This window comes from Cupressus sempervirens, chromosome 5, assembly GCF_028749045.1.
Source record: "Cupressus sempervirens isolate cs-2001-9-10 chromosome 5, ASM2874904v1, whole genome shotgun sequence".
NCBI classification, from domain to species: Eukaryota; Viridiplantae; Streptophyta; class Pinopsida; order Cupressales; family Cupressaceae; genus Cupressus; species Cupressus sempervirens.
The window spans coordinates 248,310,368-248,336,415 of NC_143122.1; positions in this window are offsets into that span (position 1 = coordinate 248,310,368).

Below are 26,048 nucleotides of genomic sequence, written 5' to 3' on the forward strand. Positions count from 1 at the left end.
AATAGGATAAGTTTCAATTTTCAGCTTTCAAGTCTATGTGTTGAAGTATGAAAAATATACAACTAAAAGTTTAAGTTCTACTTCGGTTCAACTAGTTCACAACTAGTGGCATTCCAATATACACAGAGCTCCCAATGTAGAAACTCGAGATTTGATACCAAATGTAATGCCCCACCAAGGGATCCAAAAGAATTAATCTAAAGTTTTACTAAAATTACCAAACATTTTTGTTTAACAAGAAAGAATAACATGCACATCAGACATAAAGTAGTAGAATCAATAACATACAATCATCCATAAGCATACAAAATGTTGCATTCCTTAAGGATCCCATGACGTTGAGTCACATTTATATTTAATTAATACTAAGTCTAATGAATACCACATCCACATGAAAGAATAATTAAAAATCCAAAGTCTATTTAAATAATATACATTTATTCTGAATTCCTCTTGGCAAATGAAATTTGAAATGCTCAATAATCCATTGTACATGTCATAGGGTATGAAAGGCTAAAAGAATATACATTTATAAAAATAGATTACATCATCCTCCTTGGATCCATGATATAAAGTAAATACAATAAATGAAGCCATCCATCATAATAGATATAACCATCCATCATAAGATATAACCATCCGTCATAATGATACAAAGATAGAATGAAAGGAAATGCAGACAAGGAAACTCTAGACATGGTATCAACGGACGGATCTCAATGCTAAGCATAAAAACTAGAATGTAAATGGTCCACTCCCACCATGCTAAGGAGATAGTCTCAAGTCCTAAATAAGATATCAATCCAAACATCAAAAATACTCTCTAACTCCAAGAACTCCTAAAAGTATTCTAACTCAAAGGTTCTAAGATAATTTGACATCTAATTGTAGAGGCATACGAAGATACATAGGAAACATAATATGTAAGGAGGCAAGTGTCATTTCATGAATCAGGCTAGAGTTACCCTAGGAATCTCTCGGGACCTTGCCCCCCTAGTGATCCCTATGTAGCCACTATTATCCTCTTATACTGACAAGGCATATTGCAGATGCAAGGATGCAACCAAGTGTTCTCTCTACTCCCATCCTAGTCTGTACTAGCACTTGAGGCATGGGTGAGAACATAAAAGGACTCTTATTAGGTTCATTTTACTCCTATTTAGTGTATTATTTTCACTTACTAAACAACGCACAATGGGTTACCTTAGGAACCACTTAGGGCCTCGATCCCTATTGCAATCCACTTCCTAACATTACATATAGATAACCTACCCTAGGGTCATAAAAGTATAAATCAAAGAATCATATAGAATCACCTTACCCCTATACAAGTGACTAGAAAGCATCCAAATATAATTCACAATTATCACACTAGTTCTCTATGAGCGACTGGAAAGCATCCCAAAAATAATACTGATTGAAGACTCATAATGATTAAGTCAAACATGTCACAATATGACATCACCAAGAAAAAAAAAAGAAACACCTTACTCGCATCAAAGTAGCTAAAAAGAAATTCAATTATAACTGATCGATGACTCAAAAATGGTTAAGTCAAGTAGGACATATATTCACCTCAGCTTCACATAGGAACACTAGAAAGTAATAACAATCGATAGAATAATCACATATCATATAGCATACCAAACACATTACCATGGTTGGGTTAAAAGATCAAGATTAAAACATTAGCATGACATCACAAACACATAACCCCTGAGCCTTTGGTAACATCGTAAGATTGGTCAAGGCTAGGTCAACCTCAAACCCCAAAGCATAAACAACATATAGACAACTATGTAATTTTCAAAGTTTGGTTTGATTTGGAAACACATTGTTGAGTTAAATAGTTACGGTTTTAGTTTCCCATTTAATACATGTTTCAAGCACATAAGTCTCATAGTTCACCCTTACAATTATTCTTATTTTTAAATATCTTGTGTAATTACCCATATTTGATTTAAGTAAACTTTTCCAAAATAATCAAAGGTAACTATTTATTTAAATTATTAAATAATACATATCGATTTTCAAATAGAATAATTTACAATTTATTAAAATGAGTATTATTGATAATTAAATAAATTAAAACTCCAATGAATAACTTTACTTATCAATTTAATTTAATTTAATAATATTTAATTAAATCAATTTAATAATTAACAACAAAACTATACATAAACGTTTATCAATTATTTATTAAATTTACAATTATTAATAAAATTATTAATAATTAATAAATTTAGTGCTTAAACCTTTTTTTTATAGACAACATTTAATAAAATTATTAATAATTATAAATTTAATAATTAACATTTATAAAAAAATTATTTAGAATCATTAATAATAATTATAAATTTAATATTTAATCTTTATAAAAATTATTAAATAAAATTAATAATAATTATAAATTTAATAATTAACATTTATAAAAATTATTCAATAAAGTTAATAATATTTAACATTTATTAAATAACATATAAAATAATACAAATAAATTTATTTATTTTTTAAAAACATATACATATTACCTTTTAACCACGCCTGTGATTATTAATCGTAGGTGGGTTTGTTGCTAATAACCCCTGTTGCCATGACAATAGGGTCTGCCATGGTAGTGCCCTTGCTGGCATGGCAATAGGGTCTATCATGTAGCACTCTAATGGTGATTGTAAAAACGTAAGGGGGTGGGGAAAAACCCCATCCCCATTAATATATTTTTTAAAAAAATTATTTGAATTTAATTCTTAATAAAACTAAACCCTCAAAATGATTTCCCCTGATTTTAATATATATATATTTTTTAAAAATTATATAAAATTTGTTTTCATAACAAACCTAGAACGTGATTTCAACATCTAATAAATTTCAACATTTGTTTGATTTGCTATTCAACCTTATTCAAAATAAAATATAATTCTCTATAATATATTCAACAAGATTTTCTAATTGGTCTTTCAATCCCTAAATACAAATGGATTTGAATAACAAATACACAAAATGAAGAGTTGAAGGATTCATACAACAAAATTTGAGAAACAAATTTCTACAATCATGAATTAGATAGAATATATTGAATTACATAATTCATTTAGTGATCAAAACACAAGAGCCTACCTGATCCTAATGCTAATACACAACCACCCAAAGATTGTGAGAGAATCTGCTTCTATCCAAGAACTTCTCTCTGAATTTTTTTCTAAAATTCTCCTTCCAAAATTCGCAGTCCCTCAAAAATGAACCCTCAATTGGTGATAACGAGTTCTCTCCTAAAATCTCAGCACTAATCGCATGATCACTTGAGAGAACTCTTCGCTCACCAAACTACAACTCTAATTAACTTTTCTTAATCTTTTCTTTATCTTTTCCATGCATGTTAATTGAATTATTAAATTACTTTGTTTACTTTTCACTTGACTTCTCTTTTAATTAATTATTTAAATTTTAATTTCATGCACGCATTATACAATTAAAATATCTTTATTAAATTCACTTGTTTTATCTTTTTAATTAATTTCTTATATTTTAATCGTGTGCATACATCATGCAAAATTAAAACTTTAATAAATAAATATCTTTGCCACTTCTTTAATTATTTTTGAACGTTTAATTGATGAAATATTTATTCACTTAAATAAGAATACTATTTAGCATTTATTTAAAAATGAACTCAAAATATATTATTAGTAAATTCAATAAATATTATCATGTTTTAAATTTATTCTTATAATTTTTATCTACAAATTTAATTCTTTTTATTTAATTATTTTCCCAATTAATTAAATATTAAAATATCATAATAATTTTCCATTAAATTAAATAATTAATTTAATTATTTAATTTGACTTAATTAATAGAAAAATCACCAAAGACTCATAAAATAAAATACAAAAGCCCATCATAGAAAAACACATATAGAATCAAACTAAAGGTTATAATCATGAATTAACGTCATCCAATGCATTCAGAGGGTACACAACTTAGATACTTGTCCTAATTTTCTAGGAAAAATGGCTTAAAGGTATAGGATTTGAACTTATGAATTTATCTCCCCTCTCTTACAATTAAGATAATGCAATAGGGTACACTCATCCTAGCAATTCAGGGAAGTCAATACCTAGTACGTACAACCTGCATAAAAAGCCACACATGTACAAGCACAATATTCTAAGCTAAACAGGCAATGGTAGGAAGTTGTGCATCGTGTAGATCCTGACTAGCAAGTGACTACGACTCCCTTCCTTAATTATATCAAAAATGCCATACGTAAAGAAAACATACATGCATGCCATACACATGTAGTATGGGGTAAGTATCCATAAGAAAACACGTATAATAAACCATCTACTAATCTTCATCAATAATTGAAAACACTGAATAATCATCATGCATTCATGAAATATAGAGTACCAAGTAATCTCATCATAAATCAATTAAATCTAAAGTGATACTTGATAATCTCTAAAAAATGCTACTAATCATTAAGCATAAAAGTGGCCTAAAATAGCTTGGCAAAAATAACAAAATATAAACTAGGGGCAGGCACTACATGCCCTGTGAAAGCCCAACCTTGTTAAAGGTTAAAATACGCACGGTTAAATGTAACTTTATTAAATGATTTCAATCACCTTATTAGGAGTGAGCCTTTTTAGAGGACTTTAAGACCATTCCATTAGAATGTCACCTGGTTAAAGGATTTACAAATAACTAATAGGTCAACCTTAATCAAAGGATTCACCCTAGATTGATATAATGATTAGTAAGTAATAGTAAGGCTTGATCTGATAAAGTTACAACTCACTTGAAAATTACATATCTTTATCCTAGTCCTCCATTCTTCTTGGATTTCAAACACTTTAACTTTGATAACTTGTTCACCCTTCAAGTATTCATACTCTTAAGCCTTCTTTCTTTGTATGCCAATTGTAGTCACTTCTAGTCGAGCACTAAATGGAGCAATACCTTAGAATCCTTATCTTCCTTAGCTTCTCACACATGTAAACCTTTCCTTCTAAACAAATATCTCTATAAATAAAGAATTTAGATCTTTTTCTACTTAACCATAATTTTCCATTTTAGGGTTAGGTAGGATACAATGAATCTATCCAATTTTTCATTTGGTTCATTGAGGAAATTCTTTTACAATCTTCTATGGATTTTCCTCAAAATGGTTTACCTTCAACTCTGTACCACCAACTCATCATAGTTATCTTCCACATACTTCACACAATATAAGAAAACAAAATAGTCATCTTAGATTTGTCAAATCTTTGATTTGACACTATTTTTTATCACTCAAAAACTATATTATTCTATCACTTAGAAAACAACAATTCACTTGGCAAAAACTAAAACTTACTGATGCTTGACACAAGCTAAAATTTACTTGGCATATACTAATAGTCACTCATTTTGCACTATTTTTCATCTTTTCTCAATACCTCTTCATTTTCACTTGTCTTCCACTATTTTATGCTTGGATTGCATTGACTACTTAGTAAGGCTTGGCAAACACCTTTCATACTTGATCTTCCTCCAATCTTAATTTGAGTAATCTTTCATTTTAGACTTTAAGTAGATAAACAATACACTATAGTATCAATGTCTTACTTGGTCTTAGTGCTTCTTGTACATACCAAATAAATCAACCTTTCTCTAGGTGTTATTTTTATCTCCTCTTTTTGTATCCTCTTCATCAATCAACTAAATGATAGCTTCTAGACTAAAAGGAAATTGTCTTAGTAGCAAGTAGAAAGTTTGATATCATTGACAATATAATGATTGTTCCATTATAGGTTCCTCTTTTCAAAATAATCTTATATCAATATTAACCTCCATTAACTTAGTTACAGAAATATAAAGCATTAAGAAACTAACATGAACACATGAGACACCAAGATTTAACATGGAAACTGAAGTTGGGAAAATCACCAATGCAACTAGTTACAAGTTTTTACTCTTCTAAAGTGAGCCCTATTAGGAGCTAACCCTGTTAAAGGTTACAAAACACATGGTTAAGTGTGACCTTGTTAGAATATTTGAGTGACCTTATTAAGAGTGGCCTTGTTAGAGGTCTTAAGACACTTCAATCTAGAAATACCAACTCGTTAGAGGATTTTTAAAATGCTTTTTAAGTCAACTTTGTTAAGAGATTTCTTCATTGCTACAATTGTTAGAGAGTAACAATGATGGGCCTAATTAATGAAGAAACCAAATTTGTAGATTTTAGATCACTATTCTTTGAAGCTCTTTGGATGTTCAGTCTTAAATCAAATATCCTTCTTATTTTACATCTTTCTCATTATTTCTATTTTCCACACTTGAATCCACAATTTGACATTTCATATATATGAAACCCAATATCAAGATTGCTTGGATACCCTTTAAAACCAATATTTAACATCCACTAGGTCATCTTATATTATCCATTTAATTACAAAAAATGTCTTGATGTCAGTCAACTAATACTAAAAATGAATCACTCGGTTAATAAATAATTCCTTTGCTAACCAGCCTATCTCAGTTCATATGGAATTCCTCTGATAACCAACTAAACTTGGTTCCTTCTGAATTTTTCTCGACTAGTACTAAAGTCTTCTTATGTGCCCAAATGAGGTTGATTAACAATAGTTGTGTTTGATTAGAGTGTGAAAGTTATGTAACATCAATGAAAATATATAATTGAATAATTTAATTCAATGTGATAGAGAAGTTGAAGGAAAAGTATGAAGATGAGATATAGAATTGATATGAAGTATGTGAGCCTAATTGGGGAATTGATAAATTGGACTATGATAGTATAATGTTGGTTTTATTATTTACATGATTTGATGAACTATTGAAAAGTTTTATAATAGAGTTATTTTGGTTGATGAAAGAAGGAATGATGTTTTAAAGTGAAAAGATAAAGAATTACTAAAGTACACTGAGCTATAGATTGTGATTGGTTAATGAAAAAGAAGAAAAGGTTAAAAAAATAGTATTAACTGAGTAGACATGTGCAGAGAGAAAGTTTAGTGTATGTGAAGTGTAGTATTAACCAAGCGATGGAGGTTTTTTGTGAAGAAAGAATACAATTTGGTAAAATAGGAGCACTTTGTGAATGATTGAGTAAATGACAACATAAAGTCAAGATCTAGACCATTTTGGTATCCCTACCTATTGTTGTCTTTTAGTGTCAAACACTTAGTCATTTACAAGACAGAGTCAAACAATCATCACTAGGGCAATTACTAGTGCCAAGAAGACTGATAAACATAAAGTAGTAGAGACTATGAAGCCCAATACCCCTCAAACTAATAAAAGGAGATTATTCAAAGGACCAACCATAAGGAAAACAAGGTTGATTGAAGAGGTATGTGAAAACCTAAGAAGATCTATATAATTATCTAGCTTTACATTTTAAAACTATGATACATTTGATAATACTGATAGAACCAAAGTTGAGGAGGCTATGATAGATATTCTTGTGAATCATAAGCTAGCTCCTAGTGAAATTGAGAACAAGATATCCAAATATATGTATGAGATACTAGAAAGGAGATGACAGCAGGCAGAAGAATAAGAGAAAAAGATAAGTACTAGCACATTAGTCAAAGTAATGTCTGATTTGTCCTAGGATCAGCATAACATATTTTTGGAGTAGTATACAAGAAGATTCATTCCTAAGCACAAAATTTTTTTGATCTTACAAAATAAAAACAAAGTTGTAGCATAGAAGACTGAGTTTCTTCAGAAAATGACTTTCAGTTTATCAACCAAGAAAGCTGTAAAAGATAATATAAATATTGAAGATGGTTTATGTAGTCGAGAAAGATTATGTGTGTCAAGATTACAAGGAAACATGTCACCATTACATGCCAACACCCCTGATACTCCATAGAATGAGCAATCAAGATTCACATTTAAATAGACAAGAACTAAGGAAAAATAAATAAGTGTACATGGTCAAACCATTTTAGCACCTCAGATTGAGAAAAACAAGAAAATAAGTAAAGTTAAATTGAGTGTGACAAATTTTGTCTCGAGCATTCATGCAACAAGTGGTTAAAATACATCTCCAACTCCCAAAGTAGTGTTTAGAAACAACACTCCTTCATCAAGAAAAGGAAAAATAATAATGGATATTTCACCAGATATTGAAGTTGGCCTAGATGAAATAATTGAGATATGATGATTAGACTTGGAAAATCTCACTGTGGAGTGAACAATTCTGTTAGAAGAAGTTTTTGCGAAGAAGAAATGACACAAACTGTTAAGAAGAGAACTTAAGAAAAAGTACGTACTATGGGAAATACAAATGGAGTAACTGAGTGGGGGGGGGGGGGGGTGGGGTGGTGAATTAGTTATTACATAAACAAATCTACAGATCGCTTAGATGTCTTAAAACTTAATTACTACTGTCACTCAGTAGCCACACAGAGAAATGTTGTAACTCTGTTGATTAACTTGTTACTGATTCACAATTATTAACATGCATGCAAAAGTAAATAATATGAACACAAGAGACACTAGATTCAACGTGGAAACCCAATATGGGAAAAACCACCAAGTAACTAGCTACAAATTTTCACTCTTCTAAAGTGAGCCCTATTAGGAGCCAACCCTATTAAAGGTTACAAAACACATTGTTATATGTGACCCTGTTAGAGGATTTTATCACCCTGATAGGAGTGGCCTTGCTAGAGGACTTTAGAACAATTCAGGCTACACCTTATTAGAGGATTTACAAAATGGTTGTTAGACCATCTCTATTAAGAGATTTAGGAATTACTACTATAATGGTGAGAAAGTAACAATAAGTGACCTCAATGACATGCAACTGAACTTTGTTAACACAAATCTCTACTCTGCTTCAATAGATCCTCACTGATCGAATACAACTCTATTGCTCCTCAAGAATATCTAATTCTCCTTCAAAATTTGCTTATACTTCCTCTTAACACAATCATCTCATTACATACTCATTCCTTTTCATTTTAGAATCCACAACTTGACCTTTTATTTATACATTACAAATTGTCAAGTTGGCTCATTTACAAGTTACATTTATCAATATACCATACATCAGTTGGCTACAAATATTCCATTAAACAAATAGACATTATTCCTAAAAATAATTAAATCCTTCATTGATCGACTCTGCTTGATAAACACTGCTCCAGAAAATGATTTTCAATGTTAACCAAGTTAAGCTTGGTAAACACTATGAACTCTACAAAATCCTTTGGAGACTGAGTGAACTTGGTAAGAACTAACTTTTCTTTGCTGACCTTGCTAGCATGGTAGAAACCGATCTCTACCATAGAAGCCTTTAGCACCCGAGTGAGCTTGGTAGAAACTATCTTCATAGTGTAACCTCCAAAAATGCTCGGTTGACTTTGTAACTTGCTTTGCTAACCTTCTAAGCTTAGTGGACTCTATCTTTTTCCTTGGTGACCAATTGAGATTGGTAGACTATAACTAATAAATGATATGACATTTGTGTAACATCAAAGACAACACACAATTAAACAATTGTATCAAACAATTTCCCTCTTTGGCATTAATGGCAACAAAACATGTCATAGCAGAATGAAATTTAAAAACAAGCCTTTTTCTAATAGAATGCTTCTCCCTCTTACATTTCATTCCATAAACTTCTTACATACAACAATCTCCCTCTATGAAGGAATTGCATAGCTTCTATACAAACATCAAACTCTTCATAAAAAAATCAAATTTCAAAAAGACATGACAATATACTCTCTCTCTTTGACAACACATGCCAAAGATAACACAAACCAAATAAATAGCAATGTACCTTATGTACTGATTCATATGCAATATTTCCATGTCTATTCTACATCAACTAAAAGATCTTCAACTTGATACCTATTGATGCATCACTAGAATTTCATCTTAGTGAGCTTCAAATAGGAGAATGAACCCTAACTTACCTCTTAGATACAAAAATGCATGCTTAAGTAAAGACTTTGTGAATATGTCAACAATTTGTTCCTTTGTATGGACATATTCCAATCTAATCTCCTTGTCATGCACCAATTCTTTGACAAAGTGATACTTTATTGCAATGTGCTTGGTTTTTGAATGCATCACTAGATTTTTGAATATGTTAATTGCACTTGTATTGTCACGAAACATAACAATAGGTTGTTTCATTTCTTCCTTCATACCTTCCAATAACTATCTGAACCAAACAATATTAGAACAGTTTACTACTACTGCAACATACTCTACTTCTACGATGGATTGGGATGTACAATTTTTCTTTTTACTTGTCCAAGAAACCAACCTCTTTCCAAGAAGGAAAGCTCCTCCACTTGTACTCTTTTTGTCATCAATGTTTCCTACCCGATTTGCATTAGTAAACACTTTCAAATCTAGATTACCTCCAAATTGTACCATAATCCATAATATTTTGTGCCTTTCAAATATCTCATGATTCTTTTGATTGCCATCATGTGATTTTCTCTTGGTTTTTCTAAAAATCTTGCTAAAATACCAACTACAAGGGTAATATCTGGTCTTGTATGCACTACATATTGCAACTTTTGAATCATAGATCTATACAATGTCCGATCTACCTCCTTTGATTCATCATCCTTGGTGAGTTTCAATCTAGTACACCTAGGAGTCCCAACTAGTTTGCAGTCTTCCATACCAAAATTTTTCCATATCTCCTTGATATATTGAGTGACGTAGATTCCATTCTTACTCTGCTAAATTTGAAGACCAACAAAGAATTTGATCTCACCAAACATTGACATTTCAAATTCCTTGTTCATTTTCTCTAAAAATTATTTGTAAAGATCATCATTTCCTATGAACAAAGTATCATCCACGATTTTTTTGCCAAAACAATCTTATTATCTAGTCCTTCCTTGATATACAAGCTACTATTATCATTAGTTCTTTGAAAACCAATTTGTATAAGATAGTTATGCAATCTTTCATACCATACTCTAGAGGCTTGTTTCAGACCATACAATGCTTTATGTAATTTGTAGACCATGTCCTTCTTGTTTGGATCAACAAAACCTTCAAGCTACTCAACCTAAACTTCTTCATCAAATATACTATTGAGAAATGTTGACTTGACATCAATCTGATAAACCTTAAATCTTTTGTATGTAGCATATGTAAGTAGGGTCCTGACACCTTCCAATCTTGCAACAGGAGTAAAAGTATTTCCATAGTCTATTCCTTCTTCTTGAGAGTATCCTTTGCATACAAGTCTAGCTTTGTTCCTTGATACCTTACCATCTTCATTCAGCTTATTTCTGAATACCCACTTCATTCTAATCACATTTTTTTCTTTAGGCTTTGGTACAAGAGTCCATGTTTTATTTTTCTCTATCTGTTCTATTTCTTCATTCATAGCCTCAATCCAAATTTCATTTTCTAATGCATCTTTGACACTTCTAGGATCAAAATTAGCAAATAAAAAAATACCTTTCAACTTACTTCTTGTCATAGTTCCTTCAGATTTATCTCCCATGATTTTTTCTAGTTCATGATGTCTCCTAACATACTTAGCTAATATAGGTTCCTTTCCTTTTGAATGCTTTGCATTCTCATCCTCTTGTACTTCAACTTCAGGTTCTAGCTATTTTGTTTGCTGCTCAGGTCCTTTAGACTCAATTGGCATTGGCTCGGTAGCATCAGAATGTGACTCAAGTTCTTGTAGCTCAGTTACTAAGGATTTGGGAGCAAAATATTCTTGATTGACAAGTGTATCTAGTACCGTATCAGGTTCAATGAAAACAAATCTCCTATAGTCTTCTGGTTCCCTTTTGCTTTCTTCTTCAGTTCTTTCTACAAACTCATCAACTTTCACATGTGCACTTTCTATGACATTGTGAGTAGACAAATTCAAACATTTATATGCTTTACTCTTGCAAGAAAATCCCAAAAATATTTCTTCATCATCCTTCACATCAAATTTACCTTTTCTAGATTCTTTAAAAATGTAACATTTTCTTCCAAATACTTTTAGGTAGCTTACATTAGGTTTATAGCCATAGCATAACTCATAGGAGGTTTTGAATGAGTCCTTCTTTAGCTATACTAGGTTCAAGGTATGAATTGTAGTGCTAATAGCTTCCTTCCAGTATTTCATAGCAATGCTCTTGTCAATCATTAGGGTTTTTGCACAATCCATGATAGATCTATTCCTTCTTTAAGCTATTCCATTTTGATTAGGAGTTCCAGGGGCTAATACCTATCTTTTGATCTGTCTTTCAATGCAAAATTTATTGAACTCATGTGAAATGAATTCATCACCTCATTCTAATCTCAAACATTTCACTCTTTTGTCTATTTCCTTCTCAACTCTGGCCAAATACCATTTGAACTTCTCAAATTCTTCTGATTTTTCTCTCAAGTGCATGAAAGTTATTATTCTTGAATAATCATCAACAAAAATAATGAAGAACTTTTCACCAATATAGCTTTCAATTCCAATAGGTCCACACAAATCAGTATGCACAATTTCTAAGACTTCTTCATACTGATAGTTTTTTCTTTTAAAGCTAGTGTTTCCTATGTTGCCAATTTGACAATTCTTGCATAGACCAACCTCGAGTTTCTTTATGTTAAGAATGCCTCTTACTTTCCTAAATTTACTTATTTTCACCAAATTATCAAAGGTCACATGACACAACCTCCTATGCCATAACCAACTTTCTTCAATTTGAGCAATAAATCATGAACATTTACCAAGTTCAAGATAAAAGAAGTTACCTTTTGTTTGAGTGTCTGATCCAATCAGCTTTCCTTTGTTATCCAACAGTCTTGCTTTTTCATGCATGAATTCCACTTTGAATCCATTATTAAGTAGTTGTGCCACACTCAAAAAATTGTGTTTTAGTCCTTCTACCCAATATGCATTATCACATACAAGCTATTTGGTTAGTAAGATTCTTCCTCTTCCTTTATGCAAGAAGGTTCATTATTACCAAACCTCACACTATCACCATCATAGTCTTCAAAATTTTCAAACTTAGTTTTATCACCAATCATATGATGCTCATCAAGACCAACCACTATCTATAATCCATATATCATTTTTGCTTATATGAGAAATAAGTGCCATTTCCTCATCATTATCAGACTCATCCTTCATAGCAATCTAAACAATTTCATCTTCTTCTTCATGATCAGAATCATTAGAATTCTTAGCTATGAAACATGTTTTCTTACCTTTATCTTTGAATGATTTGAAGTCCTTCTTGCCATTGCACTTGTGACATTTCTTCTCATCCTTGTTCTTTTTATTTGGGCACCTAGCATCAATATGTCCAATTTCTTCACAAGAAAAATAGATTAGAGGAACCTTACCTTTGTATTTTCCTTTGCCTCTTGAAGTATTTCCTTGCTCGTAGAGCTTCAACCACCTCAAGATCACTGTTAGAACTCTATTCTGATTCTTCTTCACTTTCTAACTGAGAATATTTTATTTTCTTACTTTTGTCCTTGAGTGAAAGCTTGGCTTCAAATGTTGATTCAATGTTCTTGGTAGTTGGAACATAGTTACCATAATTGTCTAGCTCAAATGCAGTCAATCTTCCAACTATGGCTTCTAGATTTATCTTATGATTCGTTTCACATCTTCTTTCTTGAATTGCAGAAACTCTGATTGAATAAATGGGAAGTAATGTTCTAAGAACTTTACTTATAACTATTTCCTCTTTGATGTCTCCTCCAGAAGCTTTGATTTCACTAACACTTTCTTTTACTCTTTCAACATATTTTGTAATGTTTTCATCCTCTCTCATCCTCATTTGATCAAATTGACCTCTCAAACTTTCTGCTTTGGCTTTTCTCACATTAACATCTCCTCCATAGATTTCTTTTAGCTTGTTCCACATTTCAAAGGTAGTTTTACAATCCTTGATATCATCAAATTGTTCATAGCTTAGGGCAGATGCAATGTCTATTAGCATGATGTTATGAGTCTTCTTCTCAGCAATGTCATTTGTAGATAATGTACCAAAAGGAGTTACATATGTTTCATATACATATTTCAATCCTATATCTCCAATGGAAGCTAGATAGATTCTCATGAGACCTTGCCATGCTGAAAAGTTATCCCTATTGAGCCTTGGAATTTCCCTTTTGTAAGACATCTTGATCTTTATCTTAGATCCTTGAAATCCTTCCTGCGAGCACCAAAAGCTTTCATACCAATTGTTGGAAATACAAATGGAGTAACTAAGAAGGGGTGGGGGGGCGGTGAATCAGTTATTCCATAAACAATTTTACAGTTCCCTTAGATGTCTTAAAACTTAATTACTATTGTCACTTGATAGCCACATAGAGAAATTTTGTAACTAGGTTGATTAACTTGTTACTGATTCATAATTATTAACATGCATGCAAAAGTAAATAATATGAACACAAGAGACACGCAATTTAAAGTGGAAACCCAATATGAGAAAAACCACCAAGTAACTAGCTACCAATTTTCATTCTTCTAAAGTGAGCCTTGTTAGGAGCCAACTCTATTAAAGGTTACAAAACACACTATTAGGTGTGATCCTGTTAGAAGATTTAATCACCCTGCTAGGAGTGGCCTTGCTAAAGGACTCTAGAACAACTTAGTAGAACTATCCACCTTGTTAGAGGATTTAAAAAATGGCTATTAGACCAAATCTATTAAGAGATGTAGGAAATATTGCTACAATGGTGAGAAAGTAACAATAAGTGACCTGAATGAGATGCAACTGAGCTTTGCTAACATAGATCTTTGCTCTACTTCAATAGATCCTCACTAATCAAATACAACTCAGCTACTCCTCAAGGATATCTAATTCTCCTTTCAAAATTTCTTATACTTCCTCTTCACAAAATCATCTCATTGCATACTCATTCCTTCTCATTTTAGAATCCACAAATTGACCTATTATTTATACATTACTAATTGTCAAGTTCACTCATTTACAAGTTACATTTATCAATAAACCATACATCAGTTGGCTACAAATATTTCATTAAACAAATAGACTTTATTCCTCAAAACAATGAAATCCTTCATTGGCTGACTCTACTTGGTAAACAATACTCCAAAAGATGATTTCCAATGTTAACCAAGTGAAGCTTGATAAATGCTACGAACTCTGCAAAATCATTTGGAGATCAAGTGAACTCGATAAGAACTAACTTTCCTTTTGTAATCTTGCTAGCTTGATAGAAACTAATCTTTGCCACAGAAGCCTTCAGTGCCTAAGTGAGCTTGGTAGAAACTTTCTTCACAATGTAACCTCTAGAAACACTTTGTAGACTCTATAACTTGCTTTGCTAATCTTCTAATTTTGGTAGACTCTATATTTTGCCTTGCTAACCAACTAAGCTCGATAGACTATAACTGATAACTAATATGACATTTTTGTAAAATCAAAGACAACACACAATTGAACAATTGTATCCAACAAGTACTCTATGATGTAATGTATATTTTTGTTGATGCTTTTGATACACAAAATTTTGATGAAGATGCACCAACTATCACCTAGCTTATAAACATAGTTGATCAAGTCAATGCTGGAAATATAGAATCAAATAAAAATTTGATGGATTGGTCTATTAGAAAATTCGAGAATAAGGTTGTGGACAAATTTTCCATAACCATTGCCGAGAATAAAGTGCACTTGTAAGAGTGCATATAGGTTATGACAGAACTAATTCAAAATGTATAATATTTGTACAACATTTTGTAGGATGTGCCAATATTTACAAATTATATTGGGGCATAAATAACCTTGATTCAAGATAAGATGAAGAAATCCAACAATATTATTTCATAGTTGGGTATGTGTAGGATCATGGTGTGCCAAAAAGTGGTGACCTAAAAATTATGTAGTTTTGAAATGCCTCAAAGCATTTCAAAATATATTCCAACTTTTTTCCCACCCATTCTAATACCAAACTCAAAAACTAATACCTTTATATAAGGCCTATTATATCTTTGGATAGAAACCCTACATGGTCAACTTAAAAAATGTCTTGAACATGTGTTTTTGGCTTGTTCTTGTATGTTTTTTACTTAAAACATGTAGCTGAGAACCTTTTTTAACCAAAATTTGATGAAATGAAAAGGGATTCTTGAGAATGTTCTTATCTCTCCATAAATTTAATATCTATAAAATTAAGTGTTTAGTAAGTAGTTATTACTTATTTTCTAATGGAGTTATGTATAAAGTGTTGATTGACACACTGATTTAAAAAGAACTATAACTTTTAAATGGTACAACATTGTTAAAATCCTAAAGATCCTCTACACTCTATGCTTCTTCTACTATAAGGATTTTTTTCTTAAAATTTTGCAGAGTTTTGAATTAATGTGTAGTCACACATGAGAGTTTTTTAATTCCAAAAATACTATAGTATAAAATTAATAATTATTTATTTATTTACAATAAAAAAGCCAAAAATATTTGTCACATATATGAACGAGTCTAATTCTTTTATCTTGAATCTTACAAAAAAAATTATCATTTGATTTAGATTAAGGTGGTTAGAGATTTGTCTACTTCTTATTTTTTGTCCTGAAATTTTTGTACTACTACATTAAAATTAAAAATTTCAAGAAGAATCATATATATATATATATATATATATAAGATCAGGCCTAGTAATTTAGAAACTAAATTCAAAATCCTATAGATCCTTTTCTATCAAATTTTTAATATAAATTTCATAACAAGTTGAAAATTGCACATCAAGCTGACATAACCCTAATTTGTTGATTTTTCATTGCCACATAAGGGCATAGTTTGGTTGACCATGATCCTGTGCATACCCAGTTAACATGATCTAGCATAGATCATTACAATTATTTACTAAACACTAAAGGCACATTAGCCAAGCTTTAGTCAACTGACAAGATCCAAATTGATCTCTATTGATGATACCTTATTTAAAGGTCATGCAAAGGGAGCTGAAATCAACCTAGGATCTTATCAAGAAGATCATAACATTTCAATGTTTTATAGTTTAATTGATTTAGCTGCAAGATTAAAGTTGCAGAATCATATTTTGGAGGCAACAAGAACTACATGAGATCATACACTATTCATGATCACCTTAGTTCATAAGGAATTCATTGACAAATATGGATTTATTCCACCCGTTTAACCCCAGTAGGCATGATATAAGTGTTCAAATACAAGGGGTAAATAGATTCAAATGGGAAATAGCTGTGACATATTCATTTTACATTGTTTATTCATTATTCATTTTATAAGTCACAAGACTTGGGAGGGAGATCATTATCAAATTGTATTGTAAAAATGTAAATATATATGAAAAATTATTTTTTCCACTAATGTCAAAGGGGGAGATTATTGATATCTCTAACTATTATTGTCTATTAGTGTCAAACACTTAATCATTTACAAGGAAGAGTTAGATGGTCATTACTATGAACCAACTACTCTATATATGCCAAGTCATTTACACAAGAAAGTATGTATCAAACTCTATAGAAGCCAAGTAAGTGTATGGTCACTGAGTATTTTCTATATGAGCCAATCTTAGCATCGACTGGGAAGTTTGAAGTATACAAGTGTCAAGTTACATAGTATGTGGTGAGCACAATATAGACTAGGAAACAAAAATACCAAGCATTAGAAAACAATAAAGGTCAAGGAATGTAGATTATACAAAAAAGTCAAGAATGAAACAAATTTTGAGGTAAAACATTTTCAAGCCAACATTGAGGGAACATTTAATATATGTATAGGGTTTTATAGAGATTTTTACATGTGAGTGATCTGGATTACATATCCCTATGTTTGTGACAATGATTGAGATGGAGCTCGGATAATCTTAGAAGCATCCTGAAAACTCCCTATGGAACTCTTTCAATGGAGAAGATCTTAACCTAAATTAGAGAGAGAGAGAGAGAGACAGGGAGGGAGGGAGGGATGGAGGGAGGGAGAGAGAGAGAGAGAGAGAGAGAGAGAGAGAGAGAGAGAGAGAGGAGAAGTATGGAATGCAGAAGAAATGTGTATGCATGTGAACAAGGAGTAATATGAAAATAGTAAAGTCAAGGATCAAGATAAGATCAAAAGTTTGTAAAATGGTTTTGTTATCTTTTAATAGAGAAAGTCACCTAATCATAATAGTAAAGGGTAAGACAAGTATTATCAACTCAAAGGAGAGGATGAGTTTGTAAGGAGAAGACTCAAAATAAGCTTACAGAGAATACTAAGAATGAGGTATTGAATCAATTCTAACTGACTTGAATCATGGTAAATCTCTTAACATAGTGGTCTTAATAGATCTTTGTAAATCTCCTAACAAGGTCTTTACTTTTCTTTAAGTGTTAAATCCTCTTACAAGGTGAGACCTAGTAGTCTCTTAAGATTTTAATAGAGAAGACCCTCACAAGGTAGGTCACATTTTATGATCAATATTATAACAATAATAGGCTAACTTTATTACTATAGTAGGGGAAATTTGTGGGTGTCATCCCCACCCTAGTTTTACTTTCATGTTGGAGGATTTTCAAGCTGACAAATATTTTGTTATGTGTTTAATTTTCATGCATTTGATACATTAGATTTACATTTTATAGCAAGTTTATCATTATAAGTTTTACATGCATAGGATAACTGATTAATGTGTGAATGAATTGGTGAAAAGTCAAAGTGCTTAAGATTATGATTCACCCCTACCTCTTAATATCTTGGTTATCTTATTTATACTTCCATTAGTCAACAAGCCATTCTAGAAGACTCTACGAGAATGATGAATTCAATTATTAAGATAAATAGTTGCAATAATTAAGACATGATTTGATGGTGAATATTTCTGACATATTTTGAGATCCAAGAAATGTTCAAGTTCTAAGGTGGACATACAGTTGGAAAGATCTAGAAATGTTTTACCTAGCATAAGGTTCAATGTATTTGAGTTGGTTGATGATCATGTGTATGAAATTCAATAATGGTAATCATGAAACAATAAAAATATACATGTATTTAACGAAGAGAAAAGGAAAATCTATGGTCTATTTGCTAATCAAGTTGGTGAAAATTTGCTAAAGGATATCATACCAATTAGCATTGAAGCACAAATTGAAGTTGAGTTAAGAGTTGATGTAATTTCTAGTTAGAGAGAGGATATTTGGATAGAATGAAGATATAAAATAGAAAAGTGAGTTGCACATTTATTGGATAATTTGAGTGTTACTCTTTAACAATTTTAACAAAAAATATAGTAACCAAGTGGATTTAACAATATTTATTTGTAAATCTTTTTTTGAAGGTGACATTCCATTGAATTTTTGTAAGTCATTGAGAGAGGTGATTCATTGAAGGGTGGAAATGTCTAGATGATCTCTAGCTAAAATCCCTTAACACTACAACAACTAACAAGTTGGTATGTTGCAGATCATGGTGTGCCAAAAAGTGGTGAAATGAAAAATATGTAGTTCTAAAATGCCTCAAAGTATTTAAAAATCTATTCCAACCTTTTCCCACCCATCCTGATACTAAATGAAAAGAATTAATAGCTTTATAAGGCCTACTATATCTTTTGATACCAACCCTATACGGTTAACTTTAAAAACATCCTAAAAAGGTGTTTTTGGTCTATTCTTGTGTTTTTTTTTACTTCAAACATGTAGCTGACTAATCTTTTTCACCAAAATTTGATGAAATGAAAATTGTTTCTTACGAATGCTTTTAGCTTTCCATAAAGGTAAGGTTTGTCAAATTACAAGTTTAGTAAGTAATTATTACTTATTTTCTAATGGAGTTAAGTATAAAGTTGATTGACACATTGAGCTTGGAAAACAATTATAAGTTTCAAATGATACAACATTTTTCAAATCCAAAAGATGTATCACACTATATACTTCTTCCACTATAAGGAAAAAAAAAAAGAAAAATTAAATTTTGCAAAGTTTTGAATTAGTTAAACTGGTTAGACACGAGAGTTTTTTATTGTAAAAATACTAAATTAGAAAGTTAATGATTATTTATTTATTTTGAATAAAAACACACAAAAGTATGTGCCACATCTAGGCATGAGTCTACTTCTTCTATCTAGAATATTATTTAAAAATATATCATTTGATTTTGATTAAGGTGGTTACACATACATTTACTTCTTATTTTTGTACTATTGCATTGAAATTTAAAATTTTGACCAATCAAATATTTTTTCTTTTCAGATAAGACATAGTACTTTAGAAATTAAATTAAATTTACTAGAGATTACTTTCTCTCAATTTTTTCATATAAAGTTCATAACAAGTAGAAAACTACATGACAAGTTGGCATAACCTTGATTTGCAAATTCTTTATCGCCACTTAAGAACATAGTTTGGTTGACCATGATCCTACATATACCCAAGTGTTCTTGTAACCTTAGATAGGGTTGGCTCTTAATCTTCACTTTAGAAGAGTGAATTATTTTTAGGTGACAATTTCTAGGTATTCTTTATGCTAATCAAGTTTCTACAAAAGAAATATTGGGCTAATGTGTGCATGACTATTTTAAATATTATTTTCTCTTACATATTATAATACTCATAATCTAGTTAATGAAGCTAATTGCCATTATAGGAAGTGCAAATTTGTTTACTACATAAGGTTGATTAAGTTTATTGTGTTTACCAATTTTATTTTTTAATGAGTTAAAGTTGTTATAAGTGTAGTGAATTCTTTAAAAGGGCCTAAGGAAACCTGATTCAACCACCTCTCATTTTTATAACAATTTTTATTAGAGAAAATTTATTTGGAGGAACAAGTTCAGAATACATAAGCTAAATATCTAAATATGTATAAGAGAGATGTGTTGAAGCTAAATAAGGAGAATTAATTCCTATTAGCAATTGTTTTTTTCAAACTAGGAAAATAATTAATTTCTTTGGTAGTTTTGTTTTGTCATATGAAAATTCTATAAAATCTTTGCAAATCTTTAATTATAGAAGAAACTTGCAACCAAAAGTATAAGTAACTAGACACCATATTTTTATATCATCTCAAACAAAGTAACTTATTTTTTAATAACCATTAGATGATCCTAAATCAATGGAATAAATCCTATTTTGGACCTTAATGGTAGAGAACAACTAGTTTTTGAGAAAGTCTTTAAAATAATGACACCTATCCATAATCAAATCTATTAGAGGCCAAATATTACAAAGATAAAAACTTAATTTGAAAGTATTCAAAATAGAGACACTTGTCAAGTACATATGTACTTAACATATAACATATCCTAAATTTTTACCACTTATTCATAACGTGACCATAGAATAAGACAAGCCTATAAAATTATTTTAATTTTTTTTTTAATTTACCATGTACAAATATTATATTCCATTGGCTAAGTCATCACTAAAAGAAAAATAATTATATATCATTATTGGAAATTGGCCCTAGAATGGAACCCAATTTTGATAAAGTATGACTAACATGGCCACCAGGAAAAGTACTTCTTTTTTTGACAAACTTAGGGTACCTAATAAATGAAATTTGTCTTTTTGCAAATTATTTCCACTAAATTTATCCTTTCTAGAAAATCAATAAAAACCACTACCCTCTTGTCATATGACAGTTGTGTAGATGAGAGACAAATAAGAACACAACTCTTTAATAGTAGAGATTGGTTACCTTGATTGGTGATCAATTTGATTATATCAAAAATTTTGGTACTACTAAGGAGATGTGAGACAAAATCATACTTGTTCATGGAAGAGAAGAATGTGCTAAGGGAAAATGTTGAAAGCCTTAGGAGAATGATTGATGACATGAGAATGAAAGATGATGAGAACATTGTGCAATATAATAATCCAAATAAGGAAATTATTAATGAGATGTCAGAGTATCTAGAAGAATCATAAGTGAAAAAGTTGTAAGAGACATATTTCTAACTCTATTACCTATCTATCCTATGATTTGGGTGAAACCCACAATAACTAGTTACACTTTTTTGCCTAAATTGACACTGAACTATCATATTTTGGAAACACTTTCACATTGAGACACAAATTGATGTTTAAGGATTAGGAATTTTAAGATGAAGTAAATTAAACTATTTTACGATTTTTGTGTACATTATAAATATAGTTTTTTATTAATTGATTTGATTGAATTTTTTTACTCCCTCAAAATTGATACATTTTAAAAAACCTGATTTTTAAATAGTGACACTATTTTTGACTCCCATAACTCTTTTTCTACAATAGATATCAATGCAATTCTTTTGAATTTAGCTTTTCAACATCCATACGAAATCCATGGAGGCGGTCTGATATATTTACCCTTAATATTGCATATTTTATCAATGTTTATAGTTGACCTTACTCTAATTTAGATATACATGGATTTTAATAGAACATATTATATATTTTCCCAATTTAAAGAACTATTTTTTTGATTGAAGAGTACAAGAATATCGAGTATTTAGTGTTTGTTTTAAAAAAAATCACTTCGTTACTATATTTCCGTGAGAATCCACTATAGAAGTTTATTTTTTATAACAAATGTATATTAAATTCATGTCTAAAAACATACACATGAAAATTTCAAAAAATATCAAATCCATAATCATTAGAAAGATCATTTTGAGTACTTGTGTCATTCAAAATGGAAAGTATTTAGTGTTCCTTCTCAACATAGTAATTGATCTTGTAGTCCATCAAAAGAATTGAAAATCTTATAGCCTTTGCAAAAGAAATCTATTTTTCTAGTTTCAATAGAAACAAAATTTCAATCGAAAGTACTTACATAGTTTCAATAGAAATAGATTTGAGATAGATTTGATCAAAACTATCTAGCCTACTTAACCATAGGTTAAACAAAACATAGACAGTTTTGATCAAAATTATAGTTGGCCTTTTCAAATTTTTTTGCAATTTCTTTCTTCCCATATAAATAAACATTAATTTATTTCATTTTAGAATAAAAATAAATTAGATAATTCACACTTCAATTGAGAGGAAATATATTCAGCTAGCCCTTTTTCAAAATTTGTAACAAGAATTTGTGATCGAAAATAAAAATAAAAGAGAAAGTAAGTTTGCATGAGACACAATGAAGGAATAAGAAGATGAAAATCATATAAAATGTTTAGCAAGATACCATACTAGGAGATAAGGTACACATGTACAATCTTTTTTCTAGTACATTTTTTATTTATAGTGTACAATCTAATTCTAGAGTTTTATGTAGTTATGACTAGGTTTATTAAATTAAGAATATGATAAATATTAAATTATGGTAACTATTAACTTAGGATTATAGTTTCTTAAATTAGAAATATTTATAATTAGAGTTTATTAAATTAGGGTTACTATCAACTTAGGTATCACCATGCTTGGAGTTAGGGTTTATAATTTTAAATATATATGTTTAATTTTATCTGAAGAAATGACATATTTTATATTTATGGTTAGGGGTCCATTTAATTTATGTGAGGGTTTAGATATTTTTTTAGAGTGTTAGGTTTCAGGTTCAATTTATTATATAACTCAATTTAAGATACAGTGTGGTTTAATGATTAAAATACTAAATAATTCAAACATGTACATGTGTAGAATGGACTAAAAGAGGGTAACTTCCCAAGGTTGGAGAAGTTTCATTCCAAGCTCAAATAGGTCCACACATCTCTCGCAAGTACAACCACTCTCTAGATTTCTTGTGAGCCAAGCTTGATAACTTTTTTATTTTATTTTAGAGACATTTCCCCTTGCAAGTTCTTGATTTTATTTCTTATCATGTGTGTACTATACAATGAAGGAAATGTTGTATAGGAGGAAATTGATGTTGAACAAACAGATATTGAAGAAGGTTCATAACAAAGTTAAAGAAGTATCTTCATCAAGCTCTTGACTTCAAATTAAAAGTTAAGTTTATAATATTTGTAGATTTTGTGATGAATATAAAATTATATAATATTTCAAGTTATCTATGTACATATATGTCCCCTAAGAATACTATATCATAATATTTATTTTTTCTTGAACCCAAAGATCAAGCAACAAATGAGAATGTTAATCTAGCTCAAAGTTTGTAGAGAAAAAATAATCATAGAAATATAGATCATTTAATTGAAATAGATTTGGAAATATTTAGAGAATACTATACACAACCTATACATACTACAAAGAGGAAATTGAACAAAAATTCTAAGGAAATAATTGCACAATTGAGAAACTTGATAGAATGGAGAAAACTCATTTTTTGTCAATTTCACTTCTTAAAGGTAAATTAAAAGATCCATTGAAAAAATTAGGTATAGATGCATGTATGAAAAAGAGGAGGACTTCTAAACTACAAAAATATATTGTCAAAAGTGTTAAGGAAGGATTGCATTCTAAAAATTCAAAAAAAAACCTAGATTTGCAAATAGATATGTTGCATGAAGAATGATACTAAGATTTATTTTAAATAAAAAAATTTAATAAAAAGATAAATCTATTCACTTTCATCTCATATTCGTTATAGTTAGAAGATAATATCACATTATCTGAAAAGGAGAAACAATTTGGATGATAGTATTTGATAGGATTGGAGAAATTGTTAATAACTTGTTTATTCAACTTTAGATTTATAATAATCATCTAAGTCATGAAATATAAGATATATCATCAAGTAGACGATTGAGCCTAAGGAATATTTATGACATGAAAAATATTGGTTGGATGCCACACAACATAAATTGTATCTCTTATTTTGTAATTTAAATGATGAAACAAATAATAGACAAACAATGTTTGAAAGATTGAAGCTCTTTTTTGTGAAGATAAATAAATCTCTTGAAAATAGATCTTGTTTTTCTCATGTTGAATTTAATCTCCACTATCAAGGATTCCTAAAGTTAATAAAAGAAAGTGGTAGTTTTCAAAATTATTTTCCTAAATGAAAAAGCCATATCATATTATCAATCTTATGTGACAATTTAGATGTCCATGCAAACAATGAAATAAATTGCATAAGAGGAACATGTTAAACATATCCTAACCTAACTAAATTTCCTTTGAGAGATCAATATATTAATGTGATAAGGATAGTAAAATGTAAGATCTATATAAGTACATAAAGTGTCAAACAAAAGTTGGAAAATAATTAACATGGTTGGAAAATGTAGAGGATGAGATACCTATTGGAGAATTTATACCAATTTTTTATACATTGATCCAACCAAATATCCATCATTTTTTTTGCAAAGTGATAAGAAGAAACATTCAAACACTAAGAGAAACTTTCTCACTCAAATTTATTTAAGCTATTGTTGACTTTGTAGTGAATTACTCTTTAATTTCTCAAAAAAGGGCTTCAAATGGAATACTAATGTACAAAGCAAGTTTCTATTATAGTGTATTTGTCTTTTCAACATGCAAAAAATAATTTGAATGGTGTAGAATGTATAGATCAAGCACGAGTCATTAAAAATGTATTACTTTTACATTAGTGATGATAAAGAGCACAACAAATATTTTGTGAAACATTGTTTTAAGACATTTTCTTAAGATTTGAAAAATAAAGGCATAAAAATAGAAAAAAAACATTTTCTATGGTTAAATACATGTGTGGAAAAATTTAAGTCAGCTAGACTAGTTTATGCATTATGTAGATATCATCAATACCAATATATACCACCTATTTTGAGTGGTTTTTAGAGTGGACATGGAAAGGGTGAGGATGATGGCGCATGATCTTGTATCAAACATGCTTTAATAAAGTATCAAATTGAGTATAAAGGATATCACATTAATACTGCCCATGATCTGGTTGAGTGGTGCAAAATGGATTTTACAGTGCTAACAAATATAGATAACACGTCATCACAAGTGGATCAAGTCATACCATTTAGAGTGTTTTGGGAGGTACTAGGTATAGATGTAACAAATGTGTTAAAAATTAATTTCAATATTTAAATTGAGTCAAATTTGTATCTAGCATGTTAGATGATAACTAATATGTAAATTTTTAACTCATTTTTTTATAAGTATGGGTGGACCTTACATTTAGGTGTCAATAGAAGATCAATGGATGCATGCAAGAGGGTAGAGAAGAACAAGCTTGATA